Source organism: Diceros bicornis, chromosome X, assembly GCF_020826845.1.
Source record: "Diceros bicornis minor isolate mBicDic1 chromosome X, mDicBic1.mat.cur, whole genome shotgun sequence".
Lineage (NCBI taxonomy): Eukaryota > Metazoa > Chordata > Mammalia > Perissodactyla > Rhinocerotidae > Diceros > Diceros bicornis.
The window spans coordinates 32,716,505-32,742,061 of record NC_080781.1 but is presented as its reverse complement, the minus strand read 5'-3'; the positions used below and the strand labels follow the sequence as shown (position 1 = coordinate 32,742,061).

Here is a 25,557-nt window from a genome sequence, read left to right as displayed (position 1 = left end):
GAGAAAATTCTGAAGCTGCTTTTCCCCGCAAGACATTTGCCCGTATGATAGCGGGCGCTAACAGGCTAAGAATCTGAACGCACCTTTCAGAAGTCTCTCAAAGCTGATGGGTGTGGGAGCAAATATTGACATTCTGGTCCTATAATGGTCCTGGTATATGTCTAAAGCTTTCTGGTGGGAATCCAAAGTACTAGACACTAGCAGTAAGGGTGACTAGAAATAGATAAGCCCTCACAAAGACAGGTATAGATTTCAACGAATTCAAGTTGTGATTGAATCAGGTTGATCTGTATCTAGTCCATAACTCATCCAGAACCTCAAAATATCTCTATTTTTCATACAAATATTTGATATTTAATTAAAAATAACATGGCATTCCAAACATTTTTATTTAAGTATAAAATGTATACAGAAAACTATTCGCATCATATGGGTGAAGCTTGATGGATTATCACAAATTAAACACACCCATGTAGCCCCCTATCCAGGTCAAGAAGCACAGGAGTACCTGCACTCCCCGAAGCTCCCTTGTACTCTTCTCAATCACTTTCACAACCCTCCTTCCCAAAGAGTAACCACTAAGCAGAAAAAAGACTTCTAATATCACAGATTAATTTTTCCTGTTTTATTTTTTAATTTTATATAAATGGAATCAGAGGTCTAGCTTCTTTCATTCAACACTGTATTTGTGAGAGTTATCCATGTTGTGGCTTGTAGCAGAAGTTTGCTCTTTAGCATTGCTGTGTAGTATTCCACTGTATGAATACACCACAATGAATTGATATATTTTTCTCCTGATTAATATTTAAGTTATTTTCAGATTTAAGTTATTTTCAGATTGGAATTATTAAAAATAATGCTGTTGAAAAACCTGAAACTAGCTACAGAGATAAACATTTCCTGTTCAGCTAAAAAAAAAATGCTGTTGAAAATATCCTTGTACATGCCTTTTAGTATACACATATACGCAGTTCTGTTGCAGACAGTAACGAACAGTTCATGGATTAAAAGCTAATTCACATACCACACTTCATGTAGTGCAGTTCTGTTACATTTATACTCAGGAGTAGAATTGCTGGGCCATAGGGAATGCCTTTTAGCTTTAGTGGAAACCGCAGAAGTGGGTGTACCGTTTTACACTCCCACAAGCAGTGTATAAGAGGTCCAGTTGCTCCACATCCTTGCCAACACTTGGTTTTACTTTTAGTAATACGGTGGATGTGTAGTAGTGCCTCATTTTAGTTTGAATTCGCATTTCCTGATGACTAATGAGCTTGATTTTCTTTTCACATGTTGAGTGACAATCTTTTACGTGTCTCTGTGTGTGTGTCTCTGTGCATGTGTGTGTGTGTGTGTGTGTGTGTGTGAGTGAAGTGACTGTTCAAGTCTTTTTCTCTCTTATAAAAATTGAGATCTAGTACAGCACTAGAAGCTTTTGCCGGCATGTAAATTAATTATGCCACTAAGCACATTATTTAGTTGGGCTGGCATTTTATTTTTTAGCAAGACTCTCAACGAAGGAACAATATGAATGTTTGTTTATTTAAAAACCTCTAGGCGTACTACTACTATACTTATTAGGCACTCAATAAATGTTTGTTAGATTGAATTTTTTTAAAGGCAAAAGACTGCTCTTTCATTATTGTAACAAAGTTGTTTAAGAAATAGTTTCCTTCCCTACCCTGGCAAAATGCCAAGCAGAAAACAAACAGTATAAACCCCTACTTAGATCAGTATAGCAAAACTGGTTCTACAGATGTAACCAGAATGACACCCTAATACTGTAAAATACATCTTAAAGTTCTAGTGACTAAGACCTTACTGTTACTAAAATCTCTCTTGAACATCTGCCAGTTTACCAAATGTTCAGTCAGAAATTGAGGACTTTCCTTTCAATACATATTTATATCTTGTTTAGTACTCAGAATTGTCAGAACAAATATTATGGCCCTTCATTCACAGAACACATGATGTGATTATTACTGTCTACTCTACAATCCCCAGAGATCCTGAATGATTTTGCTATTTTTCTCCCAGACATATTTCGATTTCTTGCCTAAGGAAACCGCATGATAAAATCTCTTGCGGCTCATCTCTCTTATGCTCAAAAAAATTACTGCACTCTTACTTCATGCCAGGGACTATTATAAGCACTTTACAGGTACTAATCACTTAATCCTAACAATAATTCTATAAAGTAGATACTGTTATTATCCTTATGATACAGATGAGAAAATAGAGACACAAGATGCTAAATAACTTCCCAGAAATCACTCAGCTAGCAGAGCTGGAATTCAAAGCTAAGCACTCTTGTTCTAGAGTCTTAGTCTTAACCAGCAGGCAATATAATGAGGTCTATTTCCCTAGCCGTGGTCTTAGCTCCACTTTTTACCTCTTTTATCTATGGGAGGCAAGAAGCAGGAGTCTGCTACCCTTGAAACTGCTTAGGGCCTCAAAGAGTCTGGAGAATCCCCCCAGAGTATTCCAAGGAGTTGTCCAACTTTTCCTTCCTTCCACTGATCCCAAATTTCATATCTGTTTTCTATTACATGAGTATTCTATATACAAAGACTTCCTGAAATCATGCTGTCTAGGCACCTGGAAGTGGGTAAGCCTCAATACACTAAGCTGGTTTCTGAGAATTGCCTCCCAAGGCACAGCCAATGATCAGAAAGAAGTGGGGCAGGCTCCTCTATCTGCCCTACCAACTTCCTTATCATCCTGCCTCAGGCAGAGAGAAGAGGCATCAGTGAGTTGAGCTAGAGAAAAGAAAACTCTTGCCCTCCATAGCCGGACAAAGGAAGTTAGCACCTGATACATGTGCAGAGCCCTCTGTCAGGTTATCCAACAGCGAAATGGTAGCAAGACCACTCAGAACCCCAAAACAAAAGTTCTGCTTCTGCTGCAGATTCTCAACTATGTAAAGGCATGGCAAACCTTTTTAAAACACAGTTACTCATGTACAGTGAACTTTGTCAATAATCAGGCATGGCCACTTGACCCTCCACAACCGAAATAATCTCTTGCATTTTCTGCCTTTGCCAATGCTTGAACCATAGACAGTCACAAATATTTGCACACACATCCCTACCTCCACTAGTCTTTTCAACTCCCACAATAATTCTTAGTACATATTTTTTTCCAAATCTATCTTCCCTTTCCTCTTTTCAAATGCTCTTTATTCTGGTCTTCTTATTTAAATGTCTTGTTTTATACTGTTCATGGTTGTAAACAACATGAAAATCTTTTAGAAATAGGTAAGATATAAATAATAAAAAAAAATGGATAAATAAATGCCTCGGACCTTGCAAAAAAGACTTCCATTCTTCTTTTGTGTGTGATTGTACCTGCTCAGTGCCCCCAATTCTAAGCTGCACTACTAAGACCTACTTACTTTACAGAGATATGGCTGAGAAATCAGAAGGTCCTATGCTGAATTCTTCAAACATAGGCTCTAGAAGGAAACCTGAGAAGCTATATAAGCAGCATTGCCATGCCCCAGTGAACCCAAGCACAGCCTTGACAACACACCCTTATATGGAGGTTGGGGGAGGAAGTGTGTGTCTTTCCATTGAGTAGTAGTAAGTAACTTCCACCGGCTTGTGACCACAGACTCCAGAAAAGAAAATCAAAGCCCACACCCAGGCAAAAGCCAAGCCTGAATGAAAAGTCTTGGTGGTACACAGAAGCATTTTTTCCCCAGTGCATTTGGAGGTGAGTTCAATTTAGAGGGAAAGATATAAACTCATCCTCAAGTCTTGCAGACGTCATGCTGTCTTACACATTGACACACACCATTACACAATTACATAGACCATTGTTTAGATTGCTATAGCAGCTACGTATACTATACTGAGTGTAGCTGAAAATGCTCTTTGGTGCAGAAAAATATTAAATATATATATCTCACTTCTTTCTTGGATTTGCAATAGTCAATAAATTCATCTGGGTATAGGCTGATGATAGCAGTATGAGATCCAAATCACAGACATCTAACATGGAACAGAGGTTTGAGAAACTTCCACACTGGAGCAAAGTCAATATAATACATCTAAATCAAACTTAGGGTAAGAAAAAACAAACTACAGTAAATTTTTTACAGCTTTATTGAGGTATAATTAATATACAAAGAACTGCACACATTTATGTGTACTATTTGATGAGTTTGGACATATGCAAGTAAAATTTTTAGTAACTAAAATTTAAAATAACCACAAACTTCAAGTAGCCCATATTTAACCAATTTTCCAATTAACTGATGCTCTGCTTTTAGGTAAAAGCAAAATATGTCAAATTCATATCCCTAATAGAATACAAGCTCAACAAAAACAGAGATTTTGTTTTGTTCACTGATGCCTGGCACATACTAGGTGTTCAACAGATATTTGTTGGGTAAGTTAATTGATAACAAGATTATTAAATAAAAAACACTGTATTCAAGCCAGTGTTACATATCTTCTTCATTTACCAAACCATATGCTACAAACGAATTCCAAATGGTGCACCATCCTCAATCCTTGAAGAATGTTTCTAATATGTATGGGATCTTCTTCAAAGAAAGGCGGAAAAATAACAAATATAAGGCTGAAAGTACACAAGCAAAATATATTTCTGGATGGCCCATGTTTTCCAGAAAATCAAATGCCCAGAAATCTCCATTCTCTTTGGACTGTTTAACTGAGTTTCATGGCACATTTGGCACATTTATTCTGCCAGTCACTCTTACATCAAAAGAAAAGAAATACATTAACCAACTCTCTACTCAATGTATTATCATCCTTTTTACTAAGCATTAGCTAAAATAATTCAAATGCACTTCTAAAAGGTTTAAAAGTGAATAAGAAAACTTTGAAATCATATCATTAGTAAGTTTTCTAGATTCTTTCTAGATATTCATCACTCCACACACACACACACACACACACTTCTTTTAATTAACCTTGACATTTGGATCCTGGTCCACATACACAAGAAGAACTCAGAAAACGTTCACAGAAGCAGATGATAACAACTGCATGTCCTTAAGTTCAACTCAAAGTAGCCAAGTCTTGGAAGTTCTAAAGTCATGAATTTATTGTCCTACTTTTTCCTAAACATAGTGAACATATGCCAGTGTAATAACCTTGTTATAAGATGTTTTGAATTTATGTTTAATATTATTTTCCCAAGAGAAAATTCAATTTCATTCTATCCACTGAGTCCAAATTACTTTCAGATCTCTTGAGGCACAATTAGAAATACCAGAAATAGCTTCCAATCTGAAGCAAGCATTAAAAACTACTTATCTCTGGAAATATAAAGATTGGCTCTCTAAATCTTCTTTCTCAGTCTCCTAACGCTGAAAAACTGCAGAATCAGCCTTAATAAGGAAAGGTCAGTAACACCAATAACTATTATCCACATTATAATATAGCTGCATGAGCCAGTACGACCCTTTCCACATGTTCCCCTTCACATTTGCAAATCTCCAGCCCTTAGCCAACCTTTCAAGGTGATCTTTGACTGCAGAAGATGAGGAAGGATCGAGTACGTCACACTTGAGAAATAAAAATCTGAATTCAATTCAATTTTTCAAAAAAGTCTTTAGTATCTCCACATACCTGTCACAAGGCTAGGTACTATTAAACATGTGCTGAAGGCATAAATACCAGTGTTTGCAGTAATGTATGAGGGATGCTATTATTTATGCATATTTTTCTCAAATTAAATTTCCTATTTTGGGATAGTTTTAAAAGTAGAAATACAAAAGTTGGTTCTTTGAAAAGATCAATAAAATTGATAAACTCCTAGCTGGACTGATCAAGAAAAAAAAATGAATATGAATTACCAACTTCAGAAATGAGGGGATGTTACTACAGTACTACAGACATTAAATGTATAAGGGAATATTATTAACAACGTTTGCCAATAAATTCAGTAACTGAGGTGAAATGGACAAGTGAAAAATACAACTTACCAAAAGTGACACAAGATGAGATTAAAAATCTGAATAGCTATCTATCTACTAAAGAAATTAAATTCATTAGCAAGACCTTCCCACAAAACAATTAATTCATCACTCCTTGCATCAAGACCAGAGAAGGAGCCAAAACATGGAATCTAAGCTCACTTTAATCACTTTCTGCAAGGTTACAAATTTCATTAAAATCCATTAAAGTTACCAATGCTATATAAAAAAAAATGTAGCCATATACCCCTTGTGGACTTGCTGTCTAGTGCACTGACCCTAAAAGGGGACCCTCAATAAGCAAACGATTAATAATACAGTAAATTAACCTCTAGTGAGTATCTCACCAAGGGCCTGCACCACATGCCAATGTTTTCAGCTTACCTCATTTAATTTTCACAATCCTGTGAAACCTGTGTTGACTGATGCAGTTTACAGATGAAGAGACAAAAGGTCTGTGAACAAGGGTTGGCAAACGCTAAGTTCTATTTTTGTCTAGCCCAAGAGCTAAGAAGGTTTTGTACTTTTTTTTGCGGGAGGAAGGAGGAAGATCAGCCCTGAGCTAACATCCGATGCCTATCCTCCTCTCTTTTTGCTGAGGAAGACTGGCCCTGGGCTAACATCTGTGCCCATCTTCCTCTACTTTATATGGGACGCCGCCACAGCATGGCTTGACAAGCAGTGCGTCGGTGCGCCGGTGTGCGCCTGGGATCCGAACCTGCGAACCCCGGGCCGCCGAAGCGGAGCGCGCACACTTAACTGCTACGCCCCCGGGTCAGCCCATGTACATTTTTAAAGGGTTGAAAAAACAAAGAATAATATGTGACACAGACCATAGATGGCCTGCAAAACCTAAAATATTTACTATCTGTCCCTTTACAGAAAATTGTTGCTTGCAATAGAACACTTGTAAGCCACAAAAAAGAATGAACTGGCACTATATTCATCAAATGTATAGTTTTCAAAATATGTTGAGCAAAAAATGCAAATTTCAGAATGATATTTGCAGTATGATAAAGTTTAAAGACCTACAAAAACCAATATATAATATTTATGGATACAGTGCATAAGTAGTTAAGTTATAAATCAAGCAGGAGAATGATAAACTCTGAAATCATGACAAGGAAGGGTCACAGAGTGCCCCAATTGTACTAATAATGTTTTAATTCTTAAAGAGAAAAAAAGATAATTCTGAAGCAATGTCATGTGAATATTTGATGAAGCAGGCAAGGAGGTACGTGGGTGTTTGTTATATTATTCTCTACTTCTGTCTATATGCTTTAATATTTTCCACTACCAATACTTTGAATTAATGTACAAAGAAAAAGTATCTGCAGTTAATAAGTGGATATTATAGACATTGTGTGTGGTTTTCAGCAAGGCCTCTAGAAAAAAAAAAAAAGCCCTCTTATGATATCCTCGTAGCCAAGTCAAAGAAAACTTGTATGCTAATATGAGTGCAGTTAGATGGATTTGCAACTGGATAAGCAATCTGTACTCATACTCTGCACTACTTCCTTTCAGGCTAAAGGGTATTTGTCAAGGAGTATGCAGGGCTGTCTGTGGCTTTGGGGCTGCCCTAGTCTCACATTTTTGTCAACTATTGGATGAAGACTTTGGGACAAAACTGGGAAGACAAGAGAATAATGATTCAAAATTATCTCAACAGGCTGATACCCTGGGCTTGAATCCAAGAAAAGGAAATATAACAAGAAAAAATGTCAAGTCCTACCTTTATATATTTAAAAATATACTGCAGAGGTACAGAATGGACAAATCTTGGCTTAGCCGCTCTCAGTATGAAAAAAGAACTGGGAGAATTTACTGGACCATCCATCAATATAAACCAACTGTGTGATTCAGCTCCTCCAAAAGCTACAACATTTGGGCACATAAATAAAATCACAGAGTTCAGATTAAAGCAAAAAAAAAAAAAGTCTCACTGCTATCAGCTCTTGTCAAAATAAGTCTGCAATATCATATGCAATAATAAACACCACGTTTTAAGAAAAAAAGTGACAAGTCAGATTGTATCTCAAGTACAGTGACCTTGATGGTTACAAAGCATGCCATTAGAGAAATGATTGGAGGATCTGGAGAATGGAAAAGAAAAGGGAGACAGGATAGCTGTGAATATTTGGAGATTTGCCATGTGGTAAGGGGTGGTAGATGTGTTAGTGTTCCTTTATTTGGAAAAATCTGGTCTAATCATAAGGCTAAACATTAAAGGAGGCTATTTTCCATATAATACAATTGAAAAGGCTCTACTCAGTGTCAACTTGGTGTAGTATTATCATGAAAGAGATTTATTTTTTCCCCCAATCTCCTCTCAACTGTGCTTTGTGGAGATAGAATGTAGAAGAAGTGACTGTGTCCCAGTTCTGAGCCTAGACCACAAAAGGCTCTGCAGCTCTGCATGTTTGACTCTCTCAGAGCCCTGCCACCACCACGCTAATTTGGTTGGGAAGTAGAGACCACACAGAAGTGAGCCATTCCAAGAGCAGCCATCCTAGACCAGTCATTCCCAGCTGATCCACAGGCTGTGTACTCATGGGCAAGCTCAGCCAAGATCAGCCTGGCCTAGCCCAGACCAGAACTTCCCAGATGACCTGTAGACTACTGAGAAACAATAAATGTTTACTGTTTAAACCACTAAATCTTGGGTAGTTTGTTACTTACAATAGCTAGCTGATACAGTGGAGATCTTCTGTGCCCTTTCCAGGCATATGGCACCACAGTCTCTACTCACCCCAGGCTATTCCCTCAAGTTTCCTTCCTTCAGAAATCTATGAATGAGAAGCAGGCTTCAGTCTCTATGCTCATGAATGCTCCTAAACTCCAGCGTACACACAACAAGCTATCTCTGAGGGAAGCAGCAGTGGGGTGGGCCTGTGCATTCCCAGCTTAGAAGGCAGGGAGTTAAGTGCTTGACTACTCATCTTATAAGCACTCTTCATCTTGAAACCCCACTTAAGGTCACTTCTAGGAGTGGAGGGAGTGGCATCTCACCATAGATAGTATATTACAGAAGCCCCTATTCCCTCACCCCTTCCCCTCACATGTTTTCTTACAGAACCTGAGGGTGGGGGTGTGGGGGAAGGTGGTGGTAGGATAGTTTGTCACTCTTGGAAAATCTTGAAAAATGGTATCTAGACAATTTTTAATGGCTTTTTTTCTGAATGTAGTATATCCAGCACCTGGGCCTGATGTCATTTCCAGGAGAAAAGTAAAAGTTCCACTTGACTTATTATACAAGGACTAATGTTCTAATGAGAGTGTTTTATCAATGGAACAGTGCCTTTTGAGTACTGAGGGCTCCACTGCTGAACATAATCAAGCAGAGGCTGGTGGACCCCCTTTCAGGGACAACAAGGAAGGAATTTCTACATAGAATGAAAAGTCAGACATGATGACCTCTTAGATCCCTTCCACCTCCTAACATTCTACAACTCTTTGAGAAGAATGTTGGCTAAAAGACTATCAATGGGTCAAGTATCCAAAAATCTCGGTTTTGGTCTTGGCTTTGGGCCCTTAAACTTCCTGTGTTATAGATACTACGGGTCTCCCACTTAATTGGTATCCTTCCTCCATTCTTCCTTGAAGGCAGAGCTCTAATTCTGATTACATGCTCACATGTTCAAGGAAGATGACTGCAAATTCGGCCTCTGGAGTAAATCAAGATTTGTGCAGACCAGTCTCCTTTATTTTTTTGTGTCACAAATAGAAATGATAATATTTGTGTGGTGTATTCACCGGGTTAATTGGATGAAGTTGATCTATCCATTCTAGGCCCTGGCCAGCTGCTCTGCAGGGACAAGACTATCTATACCTCAGAAGCATCTGTAACTGCACTTTCTGTTCCTGTGGCTAGGGACTGGTTTAACATGCACACGTGACCCATGTCTGACCAATGGAACCTGAGTAGAATTCTGCTAAAGGGAAAGGTGTTCCTTCCCAATAAAAAGAAGTACACAGGAAGAAACCTCCATCTTCTTCCTGACTTGGTCATGCCTGCATGTAACATCTAGACCTATAACAACCTGCAGATGTTTTAAAACATGGCCCCCCAAATTCTTTGATATTCCTCCCATCAAGAAGTAGAGTCTGTGTCTCTCCCTCTTGAATCTGAGATCAGGTGACTGCTTGAATAACAGAATACGGCAAAAACGACTCTGCCCGTTTCTGGGCCAATGTATTAAGAAATAGAAAACTTCCACTTCATGTCTCTTGGAACACTCACTCTTAAGACCTAGCTGCCATGCTGTGAGGAAGCCAAGGAGAGGCCCACATGGAAAAGAACCAAGGCCTCCAGCCCTCAGCCTCAGCTAAGCAACCAGCAGGAAACACAGTACCAAACTGCCAGCCATGTGAGTAAGCCTTCTTAGAAGTGGATTCTCCAGCCCCCAGTCAAGCTGCCCCAGCTGATGCCACATGGAGCAGAGATAAGTTGACCCTGCTGAGACCTGCTCAAATTACAAATTCGTGGGCAAAAGAAATGACTATTGTTCTTTTAAGTCACTAAGTTTTGTGGTGGTTTGTAATGCAGCAATATATAATGGATACACAGTCCTCTTGCAATCATGAGGAGAGACAGACACAAAGATAGAAAATGTCTAGGTCCTTGATGGCACTGTTGTGCTGATAAATTAGCCAACCATGGGATCACTCTGCCTCTGAATTGATTACATGAGGTACTATATATATATATTTTTTACTTTAAGCCACTTTTAGTTGGGTCTTCTATCACTTGCAATTGCAATATCTTAAATGATACCCTCTGTTTTTTTCATCTGTAAAAATGAAATTAATATAATTGCCCTGCTCTTTACTTTTCACCATTCACAGACCATACATTGAGAACTCATATGTGCTGAACTGGGCATGCACAAATGAGTAAGACAAAGACCTAAGGCTAGTCCAATAGCTCATGCCTGACCACTCTCCCCACCCCCAATAAAAACTAACAAATATTGATTGGAGAAGCACGAAAAACACAGATAAGTGGAAAGAAGAAACAAAAACAACCTATAACTTCACTATCCCAAGACAACAACTAATTGACATTTCAGCATATTTCCTTTTAGACTCTTTTTGAAATTTTTATTTTGTGTATTGTGTGCATATATGCATGTGAGCACATGTGTTTGTGAGTACACACATGCAAAAAACTGAGATGTTGTGGCAGAAATCTATAAGCTTATATCATATAAAGCACTACACACACACCTATACAGCTATCCTTCAACTTCTACTTCATGTGCTTCTAAGCATGTATGAATTAAAACTATTATCTTTAGATTAGTTCATAAAATGCAGCTGGCCCTGGAAACAGGCAACACATTAAATTAATTGTTTTTTCTGAAGCTAGACAATATGTCTGGCCAAGGTACATCTCTGAGCAGTGACCTGATTAAAAAGAAAGCAACTGCGTCAGGTTACCAAATAACTGTATTATCAAATTAGACCTATGAATCCTAGCCTATTCAGCCTTCCCTCAAACACAGCAGAAATGAAACAGTAGGGATGAGTTATTAAGAGTGCTTTCCTAGGAACCCAAGACAAAATAAACATCCCTGAAATCACTAATTGAAATACCCTATGCTGACCACAACCTTTTACCCATTCAATTTGCTTGTCTAAAAAATACTGCACCTGTTTTTTTATATTCTTATCAAGCCCAAGTCAAATGAATCCACTATTTCCCTCCACCCAGCTAAGATCCTTGGTGCATAACTTCACTCATTCTCTTGCACAAACCTCAAACATACTTGCCCCTCTATTCTTTTGCAGCCTCCAACAGAACTCGTACTCTGGGAGAACCTAGCTTCCTTTTCCACAGTTGCACAGGCCTGGCCTGCTGTGGCTCAAATTACCACCTCTATTCAGATAACTACTCTCAAACGGCAGAGCCTGAGACAAGCATTTGGATACAGGTGGTTCATTTAGGAGGTAAGCCTAGGAAACAGAGTGAAGAAAGCAAGGCTAGTAAAGACTACATTATTAAGCTGGTTACCATTGTGGCAAATGGGGCTCATTCCCACTGAGGATCCACCATACAGATTGGACTCCAAATTATCCATCTTAAGGGCAGAGGCTGAGGCTTTATCCATTGACTACCATTCCCCTTAGTCTAGAAGTGGCCCTGTGGGTATTACCTCCCCCATACTTCTCATCTGTACCTGAGCTGCATTCCCTGGCATAGGAGAAAACCCTGAGGCAGAAAAGAAGAGAAATACCACATTGTGTGCTAAGACACGCGCTTGATGTGGGATGCTAGCAATGCTCACAGAACTTTTCACCACAGCTACACTAAAATCAAGAGGGCCAAGGACAAGTGGCTCAGAGTATTCAAGAGCCTGATACAGACCACACATTTAGCTCTCCAGGGTATACATCCATTCTTGCCTCCAGACTAAATCTTTAAACTCTATGGGACAGCCCCTCTTAGCTGTCCCACAGACACTTCCAACTCAAAAGGACAGAAACTGAGAGGAATCAGAAGCACACCTATGAATTCAAACTCTTTAATAGCATTTGCTGATGGCAGCAGCATGGGGCTTCCTCAACCGTGAATGAGTCTGCTGTGGATGAGGCTGTGAGGGCCCCCATCAGACTCTGGAGCCCAGGCATCACCAATTCTTCCCGAATCGGGACATGTCATCAATTAGACAGACTGTCCCATCCCTAAAGAAATGGTGGAGCTCAGGGTTGGGCATTGCCTTCTATGCACCTCCTGTAGCGGTCATGGGCCTCGTCGCTTGCCAGCTCCAGGATACAGGCTGTCAGGTCACTGATATACATGCAAAATGCATTGTCCGGTAGAGGTTCAATTGTCTCCCCTCTCACAATGTAATAAAACCAGTTTTATTTGCAATTACATACTTATTTCAATATTCCTAATCAACATTCCTTTGTCTGTTCTTTTTTAAACTGGTTTTAACATCTGTCCATTCCCTCATAAGCAATAAAATCTTTTAACATATTACCACATCTATATGAGCGACATGATTTTACTCTTTTTGAAAAATATCTTTTAACCGCCTTGGAACTCACAATGAGATGCCCAATAGATTCACCTGTCAGAGCCAGGTCAACACTGTTCATGGAGAAGTGCACACAAGTGCAGTTCAAGCCCAGGTGAGTCTTTTCCTGGCTCTCCTAGGTGAAGCCAAAGCTCCAGCAGAACTGTAGTGACTTTGTCTTTTTCTAATTTTAAATTGCCTCTCTAATAATGTTGTGTTTCTGTTTTGTTTTTGTTCATTTATGGCCATTAGGTTATTTCCCATTTTTGGCAGAAATGGATGGGAATTTGGTTTTAGGGTCTGGCCATCTGGAGATCTCTCCAAATGGATTCATGATTTATAGAGATCTAGTCCCTGCTGGGTGAGAGGCAACAGAGAATCTGGTTTGTCAGTCTTTTTGTTTGTCAGTCTATTTTTTTAGCTCAAATCAATTCAGATGTTCATGCCTTTTGGGAGGAAAACAGCTTTTTGAGATCTGGACTGGGGAGACTTTCTGTGTTTACTCTTGATCCATAGCTGAAATTGTAGAATCAAAGCTATTTCTCTGTGGCTGTATGTCTCTGTGTCTATAACTCAGAAATGCCCTCACCTCTGTGTGAGTGTGTAACATTTTCCTTCCTTTGAATATATTAGATTATAAAGTCTCTTTCTTAATTTAAAAGAGCTCTGCTCGATTGGCATTTCTAGATAAATAATTGCTTATATAAATTGACTATAACTAAAATTTCCTAAAATACAAAAATTGAACTACTAATACTTTAAATGTGCTACATTAAAAAAATATATCTTAAGAATTCAAATTTACATAATTTATGTAAATCTTTGATAATCATGACAAGTATAACATTTGGGTTTAATGAAAACTGTCTTCTCTGATTTATCAGTGTTAAGTATAATACAAGCATACATTTTTATGCCTCTTGGGTATATTTTTCCTAAACTTATATAGGTTTATGATCAAATGAGCTAGAATTACTCCTACTGAATGTTTAAGATTATGAAAAACATCAATTTATGTTTAAGCAAATTGAATCATTGTTCTGACGAACTTGTATGTCCACAGTAATGAGGTTTCATGGTATGTCACCTTGAAGACCATTTCCAAAATCTTTAGACAACTGAAGATCTTGAACTGGTATTATGAAGAGATAATTAATAGACATTGAATGGATGTCTAGATCATTTCTAAGTAAGATAGAATACTAAAACATTGATTACTAAGCATAATTTCAGTTTATATACTTTTGCTTCTCATTTGTATATACTACAAAGAGGTCATATTTTTGAGTTTGTAAATAAATACGTTCATTTCTGCCATGTTGTAAAACTGCATAAGGGAATTGTATGGCTGAATAAAGCTGGCCTGAGTGTATTCATGAGCCCTGCTAAAATGACAGAAATTCACAATTATCCAGCCCCTAGTTTTCTCTGTGAAATACAAGCGAGTGCTTAAACATTATAATTAATAAATGTGAATGAGATTCTACATGAATGAGACTCTACTAAGAGTCTCAAGATAGTGAGTTTTTTTTTTAATTAAAGGCAAAGAGAATGTTTCTGTCCTGAAGTAAAATGACTTGTTCCAGAATGGGAAAGAGGAAGAATGGTGAAGAAAAATCCTGAATGAATATAGAAAGCTGCAGGTTTGTAGAAAGAGAACCTGGAAAAGGACACAAATTTTTGTTAAAACTTTGCCAAATCTGGCTCAGTTTTGATGGGTTTACTTGTAAGATTGTCAAAAAGAGATTGTGGATCCTTTAGAATCAAATATTACCTTGAAGCAAACTCAGAATTTATTTGTTCTCTGTGAAAATGAAAAAGTTTTCTTGGAGTATCGGTCTGCTCCTAATAAGAGGTTGTAAAAGGTTACTCTGCACCTGTATTCATTTCCTATGGATGCTGTAACAAATTACCACAAACTTGGCAGCTTAAAACAACACACATTCATTCTCTTAACAGTTCTGCAAGTCAGAAGTCCAAAATCAGTTTCACTGGGCTAAAATCAAGGTGTCAATAGGGCTATGCTCCCTCCAGATGCCCTGGAGAAGAATCCCTTTCCTTGCCTTTTCCAGCTTCTAGAGCTGCATTCCTTGCATTCCTGGGCTGGTGGCCCCTTCCTCCATCTTCAAAACCAGCAGTGCAGCCTCTTGCTTCAGTCCTCACATTGTCTTCTTCCTCTGTAATCAAATCTCCTCTTGCTTCTCTCTTATAACGACACTTGTGTTTACATAAGGGCCCACCTGCGTAATCCACACTACTCTTCCCATCTCAATCTCTTTATCTGTCAAGTCCTTTTTCCCATATAAAGTAACATTCACAGGTTTCAGGGATTAGAACCTGAATATCTTCAGGGTCATTATTCAGGATCCCACTTCACCTTTTATGTAATCTGTCCAAATAGCAGAGATTCCATATCTCACCATGATAACACTTTGCTATGACTTTATCGTGCCCTTGATTATTCTCTTTAAAATAAAAGAAACAAAACAAGTCCTGCATTTACAAATGTGTTAATGATTTTTGTATGTTTATTTAAATATTGTATCATCACTTTAATTAATGAATATCCAAGCTACAATCATTCATGTATTCAGGTACCCATGATTCTATCTTAATTCTCAAAGTCTCCTGGAAACTATTCAATTTTGCCTTCCAACATTGAATCCAAAATTAAAAATGAAATAAAACTTCACAACATCTTTTGCACTTAAAATTATCTTTGAGATTTCCCAGAGGCCCCTAGAATGCAAAAAAGATTTGTTCTTTCACCTTATAAAAAGAGAGGTGTTATAAAAAATTAGCTCTATTTGCTATGTTAGTATTGATTAGTTGCACAAGAAAAAGTCAAATCAAAAGAGGTATTCAGCCTTCCATAGATTAAATCTGAATAGGGAAAATATTATTCATATCAATATTTCAGAAGTTCTATGCTATATGCAAAATTCCTGGAGATTTATCAGCACCATCAATGTCCATTATGTTTCTAATTATCAGAGTCCTGCTGGTGCCTTCCCTGATGATATTAGGCAACAAAATTATACTGTTATCAGTCACACTTTTAGTAAATTTTAAAAAATAGTTGGACACAACCTTCCTTCTTAAATTTTACTAGCAACTTCTAAATCAGTGCTTTTCAAATGAGGATGTGCATCAAAGTTTTCTATGGATCTTTATTAAAATGCAGATCTTTAAAATCTACTCTGGACTTCTTTGAAAATAGGTTTAATCATTATGCTTATATATATTTTCTCCAAAACTCTTTTTTGGATTGGCTTTATTATCTTATTTTGCATGTCACAAAAAAATTTCCTCTTCAGTTGTATTATTTTCATTATGCACTACCACCAGAATTTTCACCTGTGAAAATTATCACAAGTCATAAGTGGCTCACAGACATTTTAAGTCTCTGCTGTCTGCAGATAGTTTATTTACTCGGATGCTTCCCTGAAAGCCCTAGAGTCACCTACAGAACAGCAGCACTCTGTGGAAAAGGACAGTAACTCAGGTACTTCAAGAATAGTTCTGATGTCACGACATAATCATCTTTGAGACCATGTCAGTAGACGGAGTCAGAATTTCAAGAACACCTTATTTGAGAAGGAGAGGGTTAATGACACGGCCATCACAATGTCCAGTGGAACAAGACCTAAGTTTGCAAAGTTCAAAGACCTGAACTATAAAATCAGTCCTTTGATCCTAACCCGTCTGGCCTCCAAATAAAACACAGTGAAAGTTCTTGAGAGCGAGTCGTTGAGAGTGCTTTCCTAGAAATCCAAGAGACTCTAACATCTCTGCATTGAAGCATTTAGCTTCTTTTTCCCCAAGCAGAACATTAAACACGTTCTATGTAGAGACCACCCATTTCTCAGGATAGTAGAGGAGGAGCCTCAACAACAGGTACAAGAACAGGACTGTCACACTTGCTGTTCTACCCACTCGGCGTATGACCTTGGGAGAGCTGATTACCGTCTCTGGGCCAAAGTGGCCTCAGCTGTAAAATGGAGACCCTAAAAAATAATCCCTGTCCTCTGTGCCCCCCTTACCCACTTTCAGTAGAAAACTTTTCTTAGGGAAAGATCGTAGGCTGGTAATGGTACACTTCAAGCCAACCTTTGAAATAATTTAGCCCAACCTCCTCATTTGACAACCATGGAAGCTGATGTGCCCCCAAGTAAACTACACTTACGGGAGACCAGAGTCCAGTTTTCCTCCCTCCTCTTTCACTATTTTGTCCCAATATGTCATGAAAACTCTCTCTTCCACAGTTGAGTTGGTGAATTCCTTTCATCCTACATTTCAGAACCCAAATATCTCACAACCACAGTATCTAACCTGCCTCCCTGCTGCCAACTGGGTTCCTTTAGTAGATTTTGCTTTAACATAAGAAGTTTAGAGATATTTTGCACACAGTGATTCTAGAACCCTAAATATAAGAGAGACCAATCTCTTGTTCATGAAGGACTTTGAAGGAGAAACACTGAAATGATATCAAATGCAGATCCTTATATTTAAAACGCCAAGGGTTTTAAAAGAATGAAATAAAACAGAACAAATTCATTATCCCAATCTATTTGAACTGTGGTTCATGGACTGGTACTCGTCAAAGAACTGTTTGTTACTGGTCAGCTACAAGAATGAAAATTGGGAGTCAGCATTTAGGAACATTCATAGCAATCTGGCTTTGACCTAATATTTAAGTGAGTGAGCTCATCCATTGAACAGGGTCTACACCAGTCCTGGTGTTGTTGCACTCAAGTGATGAGTAAAATGTGAGCTGTATACCAGTCATGTGTAACATGACCTCCTATCAGTTCATAAGGAATCAGAACAAGAAAAACTGGCCCTACACCAAAGATAGTTTGAGAAGCACTGCACTATATTACGTCATTAAATGATACGATTGACCCCTCTGAACACTGTTAACTTAGAATTAATTTGTGTGGGAGTAACAAATTCAAGTATCTATAGTGGCCAGACGGTTATTATAAGTGAGTGAAGTGGGTCAGACATGAGATCCAGAAGAGAGGACTGGAAAACCAGAGGCCCGATCTTAACGGGACAGCACTTTGCATCTTCAGCTGACTGAAACCACATGTATGCCCAGACATTTTGATTTCACAAGAGAAGCCACAAATCCAGATACTCAGGTAAAAAGTTCCTGATTTTAAATGTCAGCAGCTTATTTTCTTTTAAGATGTCTATGTAGGACTGACAAACCCATCTGCTGTCCAGATTAGGTCTGTGAGCTATCACTCTGCAATGTGTGCTTTAGGAAATAATGTATTAGAGGTTAATAGAAGGTCCCTCATTTTTAATCCTATTTTGAGCCTCCAAAGGCCCTTTCTAAAGAGTCAGGCAGTCTCCCTCTGGCCACATCCTGCTGGATTTGTCAGATTCAGGGGCCAGAGGATGCTGGGCCTTCAAAACACCTCTGTCCCCAGAGATTGTTCTCAGTGGGAGGCCAGCCTAGTCCCCAGGCCTTGTGCAGACATTACCCTCCAAGTTCCCCTCAGGCTCGACTCTTGGGCTCACCTCATCTCACATGCATAGTTTTCTGGTATTATTTTCTGCTGTGGTGACCTGTGTCTGACCCTGGCCTGCCCTGACATTGCTTTTGATCACAGACCCCGTTTGGCAGCCACACCCTCCCCAGCCCCTGTCCCTACTCACTCCAGTTTTAGTTTTTGCACTCCCAGCACGGCACTGGTCACCAATGGTGTCCTCTCTGCAGGGCCCAAGGTACAGGAAATCCTTCCTCACCATCCCCCCCTCACCTTTTCAAAAGGCACAAAAGGCCTAAACGTGGGTGGCTCACTCTTTCCCAAGGGCAGTGATTCTCGCTCTCTGCCTACCTTCCCCCCGAGTGTAGGATTCCTGTGCACATGTAGGAGAGGTATAGGGCAGGGTGTCCCATTTAGACCGACACCATGCTGGCCGTGGCCCCCATGTTTCCTGTGAAATCCACAACCACAGCTGAAGCACCATTCCTGAAGGGATGGCAGTACTGCTCTGCCTCATTCTCCCGTGTCTGTGTGACTCTGCAGGGGACTTGCCAACACTTGTCATTAAAGCTCAACCTCCAAACTCCACCTGGGACATCAGAGAGTCTGAAAGAGCCCAGGAAGCCTGGCTCCCGACACGTGTCACAGTGACCAGTGGTGTCGACGACTGCATGGACTGTAAGGGGACCACCTGACCACACAGACCTGCTAACTCGACATGGTGTATCCACCTACTATGGCTTCTCTGGCCTTCAATTCCTCAGCTGTGCCTTCCAGTGAAGAATCCAGGAGACCAGGTTCAGTTCTATAACAAACCATAGCCATAAGCCAAAATCAACAGTTTTTTTTTTAAGTCAGACAGCTATTTAACCAACATATCAAGATCTTAGTATAACAATTGATTCCCTGGAATTACCCACTCTGGAGGCACTCCCTGTTGGCTGAAGGACACTGGAATATGGGAAACCGTGCCCTAGACACAAAGATGCTCCACTTCAGGGATGCGGTGGCAAAGGTGGTGCTTTCATGTGATCAGCTGAAGGTGACTCTCCACTTGCAGTTGCTGGGGAGAGACCTGCTTCCTACTCACATGAACAGAAGAGTAACAGCTGAAGTTGGCTAAGGCTAGGAGGGCTTCATGGCTCTCCATGACAAGTCACAAATTAGTGGGGTGGACATTTGACAATGAGGTTTCTGTAAATATCTGGTATAATGGTACTATGCGGCAAGAAAAGTTTCTTGGATTTACACAAGCACATATTCCAACAAGCTCTAAGCATAACCCCGACACTATCATTCTCAGGACCCTTCTGTGAAGTAGGCAAAGGCTAAGCCACCTCCAAGCTTTAATAGATGGTGGAAGGAGGCAGAGAGAGAGTGAGTCACCAGGCAGAGGGGAAACCAGGGTGAGAACTGTCTGCTTCCTGGATGTAGCTCTGGCTTCTTCCTCTGCATGGCGCTCTTCTGTCTCTCCACAAGGCTCAGCAGGCTATGTTTTTCACAGCCAGTGGCCCAAACATCCAGCAATCACGTGAGAACCAGGCCCAGCGGCCCCAGCTTCCCCTTGGGGAAGCATGCCTGAGCATCTGGTCTATAGGGAGAGAGATACATGCAGCTCTTTATTAAGGGCGTACTCTGTGCCAGGCACTGTGCCACGCAGCAGTTTCATGACACACGTTGACTTAATCTTTGGGAAAACCCGAAGATGGAGGAACTCTTGTTACCCCCATTTGACACACAAGGAAACTGCTGCTCAGAGTGAATAGATGAATGTCCAAGACCACATGGCCACAAAGTGGTGAACTGGGATGGCCAATCCAGGTCCTCTGATCCCATTGTTGAAGCTGGCTGGGCAGCCTCTGACCAGGCCTCTATGACAAGTAAGGAGCCTGCAGAGGGTGGCCCTGGAGGATCCCATGAATAGGTGACATTCTCAAATGCTGACACTCACAGGGGAGGGGGTAGTTTTCTATAACACTTGACGTGACAACTTTTTTTTAACTTAACATAGCACATGAAAGTGTTTATAAGAATTATATGTGCTTTTGAGTCCATTATTTGGGACAGAATTTACATAGAATATACTTATACATCTTAAAACATGTATTCAGCCACTGATAAATCTTTGTTACTCTATGAAATATATAATCATAGACAGATTAGGTGTTTCATCTGAGAATGAGATTAATAAATATGTTTATAATGGAGTACATTTATAAATAAATCAATTCATTAATAATAACCATTAAGAATGTCTTGAATTGCCTGTCTTAGGCCAGAGAATAGCTTTTATATGATATTACTATTTAATTCACCAGTGTTCACAAGAGGACAGAAGGATATACTCTACAGAGTGTCACAGCACTAGCTAATAATTCCTGTCTCGATTCCTTTTTTGGAATGAGGCAGAGTATAAATAAATGAAATCAACCTGACCATAATTCCTTTTATGTATAGTTCTTGATGGTTTCCCCATCACTCCTCGATCTTCATGTAAAGCCCCTGTCCATGTGTCCGTACTTTGGATTTTCTTTTGAGCTGGTTATAACATCTGCTGGTTCTCTAAAGAGTTAAAGACAATCTTTAAAATGTGTTCATTTAAAAAAAGTCTGAAACTGAAAGCAAAAGCATACCTCACAAACCTGTTCCTTCTCCAGGATGCTTCACCAATACAAACGGGGATCCATGGCTACAACTGCCCATGTCAGGAACCTGGGAACCATTTTTGACACTCCCTTCTTTCTCACCTTCCCACTCAATGAACCATCACATCGTTCCACTTCTACATTATTAATATTGCTCCAATAATCCATTCCTACTATCCCAGCCCAAGCCATATCCATTCTCACCTTGGCAACTGTGGCAGCCCACTGACTGGCCTCCCTGTTTCTCCCATCACTCCCTTCCAATCCATTTTCCAGAGTAATCAGTTTCTAAAACTAAATCTTGATTGTGACACTGTGTTGCTTAACACTCATCAATGCCTTCCCATCGCCTCTGGGATAAAGTTTGAAATCCTGGGATGCTCTTCCCGGCTTTTCCTTCACTTGACTCCTCCTCCTCATCTATCGGGTTTTGGTTTAAACTTAAGTTCCTCTGGGAATTTTTCTCTCATCTCTCAGACTCAGTTAGATTCCCCCAATACGCCTTCACACAGGACTTTCACTTTGTAGGATTTACCTGAAATAAAATAAATTTGTGACTAATTATTTGTTTCATGTTTGTCTATCCTGTTCCAAAAGGATAGACCTTATCCACCACTTTATCCTCAGAGCCCAGCACTGGGTAAGGAACACAGAACAGATTCAATAACTACTCATTGAATTCATGACTGAATTCATATAAATCTAACCCCAAATTCTGCCTCCTCTGGTGGACAATGAGTATAATTTCCCTCTTTAGTAAGACAGAGATAATCTTATCTACCTCACAGGGATGCTATGAAAATGAAACACAATAATACCAATCACAGTGCCCAGCACAAAGCAAGAGTTCCAGAAACAGTCATTATTAATATCAACATCACCATCTTGAATGAAAGAGAGAACAGCACATTGAGATCCAGGGAGGCCAAGTAGCAGGCTGCAGGGGCCTTCAAGGAGCACAGTAACCTTGGTGTGCTCACCCGCGCCTCAGTCCAACGCATCCTCCAAGGTCCAGAAACTTGATCATGCCCCTTCTGAGAGCTGACTAGACACTGGAAGTCTCAGAATGGCCAAACTCACCTAAGACTAAAGCTCATACACAGTGTCCATTATTCACTGACTATGAGAAATAACTCTCCAATAGTGTATGATTAACATGCAAATCCAAAGAGACAGAAAGTAGATTAGTGATTGCCAGGGGCCGGGGGAACATAACGAATGATTGCTAATGACTATGGGATTTCTTTTCGATGTAATGAAAATACTCTAAAATTAGATAGTGGTGATGATTACACAACATTGTGAATATCCTAAAACCCACTGAATTGTACACTTAAAAATGGTGGATTTTATGTTATACGAATTATATTGCAATTAAAAAAAACCTCTCCAGTGGACCACATGACCGGTTCCACCTTCTCTCCCTGAGGCCAAGCTCTGCTGAGGCCAAATTCATCAATGTTTGCTCAGTGAGCACAGAATCAGAGAGAGGAGATGGTTACAGACTTTGAATGCTGAATGGGGTCAGGTTCTGATGGACTTTATGTCCTTCTCCTGTCAAGAACGGACATTTCTATTGGTCTGGACCTCATTTACATGGTATGGCAGATACAGTTAGCTGCCTACTCAATATCCATTCTTCCCCTTACGTTTTAAGAATACACGATTTTGTTCTGGGTGGGAATGAGCCTAACCCTAGGCAGCTCACGATGGGTCTAAATCCAGTGTTCCCAAACTTTGCTGATGATAAACATCACTTGGAGCACTTGTTTAAAAAACAAAAGAGAAATAAAATAAAAAGACATCTTGGGCTCCTATCCAGGACCCAGCAAATCACAATGTCCAGGGATGAGGCCTGGTAATCTGCAAATTTTAACAAGCTCCTCTCTCCCCTAGGTGACTCTAACCATCATCAGGGAAGTTTGAGGAATACTGGTCTAAGCCAATGGGGCAATCATTACTATGCTCGGCTTTCCTAGCCTCTCTTGCATTTAGGTGGCCATGTAACCAGTTCTGGTCAATGGTCTAAGCCAATGGGGCAATCATTACTATGCTCGGCTTTCCTAGCCTCTCTTGCATCTAGGTGGCCATGTAACCAGTTCTGGTCAATGAGACCTAAATAAAGTCTATTAGGGAGGCTTCTGGGAAAGCTTTTACTTACTAATAAAAGAAGAAATACACTCACCCTTCTGCCTTCACCCCTTCTTCCTGCCTTGAATGCAGCTATGATGGTTGATGCTGCAGTAGCAACCCAAGAGAAAGGCCAACAGAATTGCAGGGACATCAACTTGGCCATTGTGAGCAGCTGAAATAATGCCAGCAACTGCCTCCTTCCAATTTCTTGTTAGATAAGCAAAATAAACCCCAGGTTGTTTAACCCCATAGTCAAGTGTTTGTCCTTTGCACGAAATGCGTTCCTAATCATATGACAGACACTATCAATGTCTGCCTCTGTGACAGGCCCCAGCCCGTGCTCCAACTGAAACTGCCTCTCCCCTTCTGGGTGAGAGATTCCTTCCCCAGATATGTTAGGGCAGTGATTAGGGTTAGTCAAGACTTGTATAAATGGCAGCCATGTATATTTTTAAGAGGACCATGCCCATTTTCTTTTTCCATATATATTTGATTTATTGTTTAACTCTCAGAGGACTCATATTTTTCCAAGTTCTTGGCGGACATCTCACAGATATTCTTGGTGACACCGACATTTTATGAGACAGGTTTTATTTTCCTGAAAAGAATTCTGTTGGAAAAAACTATAATGAGGGTTGGCAAACTTTTTCTGTAAAGAGTCAGATAGTAAATATTTTAGGTTTTGTGGACCATACGTTTGTTGCAACTACTCAACTCTGCTCAAAACAAAAAAAAAAAAGCATACATAGACAAAAGGTAAATGAAAGAGCATGGCTGTGATCTAATAAAATTTTATTTACAAAAACAAGCAGAATCTGATTGAGCCCACGGGCTGTTGGCCAATCTATGAACCATAAAACAATCTTCCTTTTAAAAAACTTGCAGGAAAAGAAAACATTGGCTTTACTTACAAAAATCAAACAGGCTGTCACTATATCTGGTCTCTCACTGTGTCCCTGCCACATGGAAAAACAATGGACTGGGGAAAGGCGATAGTGGCATGTAGAGGACTCACCTTGGTCAATGCCCATTCCACTTATAAGTCCTCAGAGAACAAGGACGCTGTTATATTTATTAAGTACCTGCTATGTGCCTGGGGCTGTGGCAGACATTTTCACATATATGTTAACGCACCAAGGTTCAAGACCTCAACTTAAGGTCCTGATACATCTTAAGAATCATAGTCACTCTGAGGTAACCTGGATAAGAGAGAAAGCTGTGACATGCAAATACCCTGTGACTCAGCCATAAATTAAGACATTTTACCATTCAGCCTAGAATATAGGCAGAAAGAGGATAATATTGCGGGAAGGGAAATTAACAAGAGTAATTTACTTTTAAAAATTCCAATTTCAGCGATATCTTAAATATGTATTTTTTCAACTAAAGGCTTTTAACTCATTTTTGCTTGTCTATATAGTAAAACTTACCAGAATACGTGGTTTTTATTTGCCCACAATATTAATATTTGGAAGGGGTTATTTCCTCTTCTCATATGAATATTTTCACTTGTGTCCAATGCATGTAGAGGTTTTTTTGAAATCTGGCTTAACCAAGACCTGCCCTCCATTGGACGGTGTGAGAACAGCCCAAAGGTTATAGAACTGTGTTCATTTAAAAGCTGAGATATCTATTAGAACTTGAAGAAGATAGGAGAGTGCTCTTGATTCCATCATTCACCACAAAGAAGCTGTTACAACCATCTCAGCTGGTTGAGAATTATCACTGAATGAGAGGCAAAATCTAAAGAGACCTAGCCTCTGGCAGCTGTATTTTCAGCCTACATAAAGCTTTATTTTTCAAAATGGTCACAGCAGTGAACTTCTAGAACTTTGCCATTCCCCAACAAGAGTCAGAGTTTCCTTCCCTCCCCTTCCCTTGAACCTCGACAGGATTCCTGACCACTTCAACAAAGAAAATGCAGCAGAAGTTATGTCTCATGACTTCTAAGGCTGGATCACAAAAGGTGACATTCTTCCACCTGAGCCTCTCTAGCTCTTACGACACTCACCCTTGAAAGAAGCCACCATGCTGTGAGGAAGCCCAAACTAGCTTAACATAGAGAGATGAAATGGAGAAGATCTGAGGCTTCCAGCAACAGCCAGAATCAGCCATAAGAAATGTGAGTGAATGAGCCTTCAATGGATTCTAGCCCCCATCTTTGAACCACCCCACCTGATGCACAGTGGAGTATAAGCGAGCCTTTTTGAGCCCTGGTCAAATTGCAGATTCATAAGCAAAATAAACATTGTCATTATCTTAACTTACTAGGTTTTGAGCTTAGTAACTAGAACACAGACATATGAATT

General features: G+C 39.7%; 1 protein-coding gene across 1 annotated transcript in view; it reads right to left on the bottom strand.

Annotated features, from left to right (window-relative positions):
* XK (X-linked Kx blood group antigen, Kell and VPS13A binding protein) overlaps positions 1–25,557 on the bottom strand; it is a 45,295-nt gene that overhangs the window by 11,937 nt on the left and 7,801 nt on the right. The window lies entirely within an intron of this gene.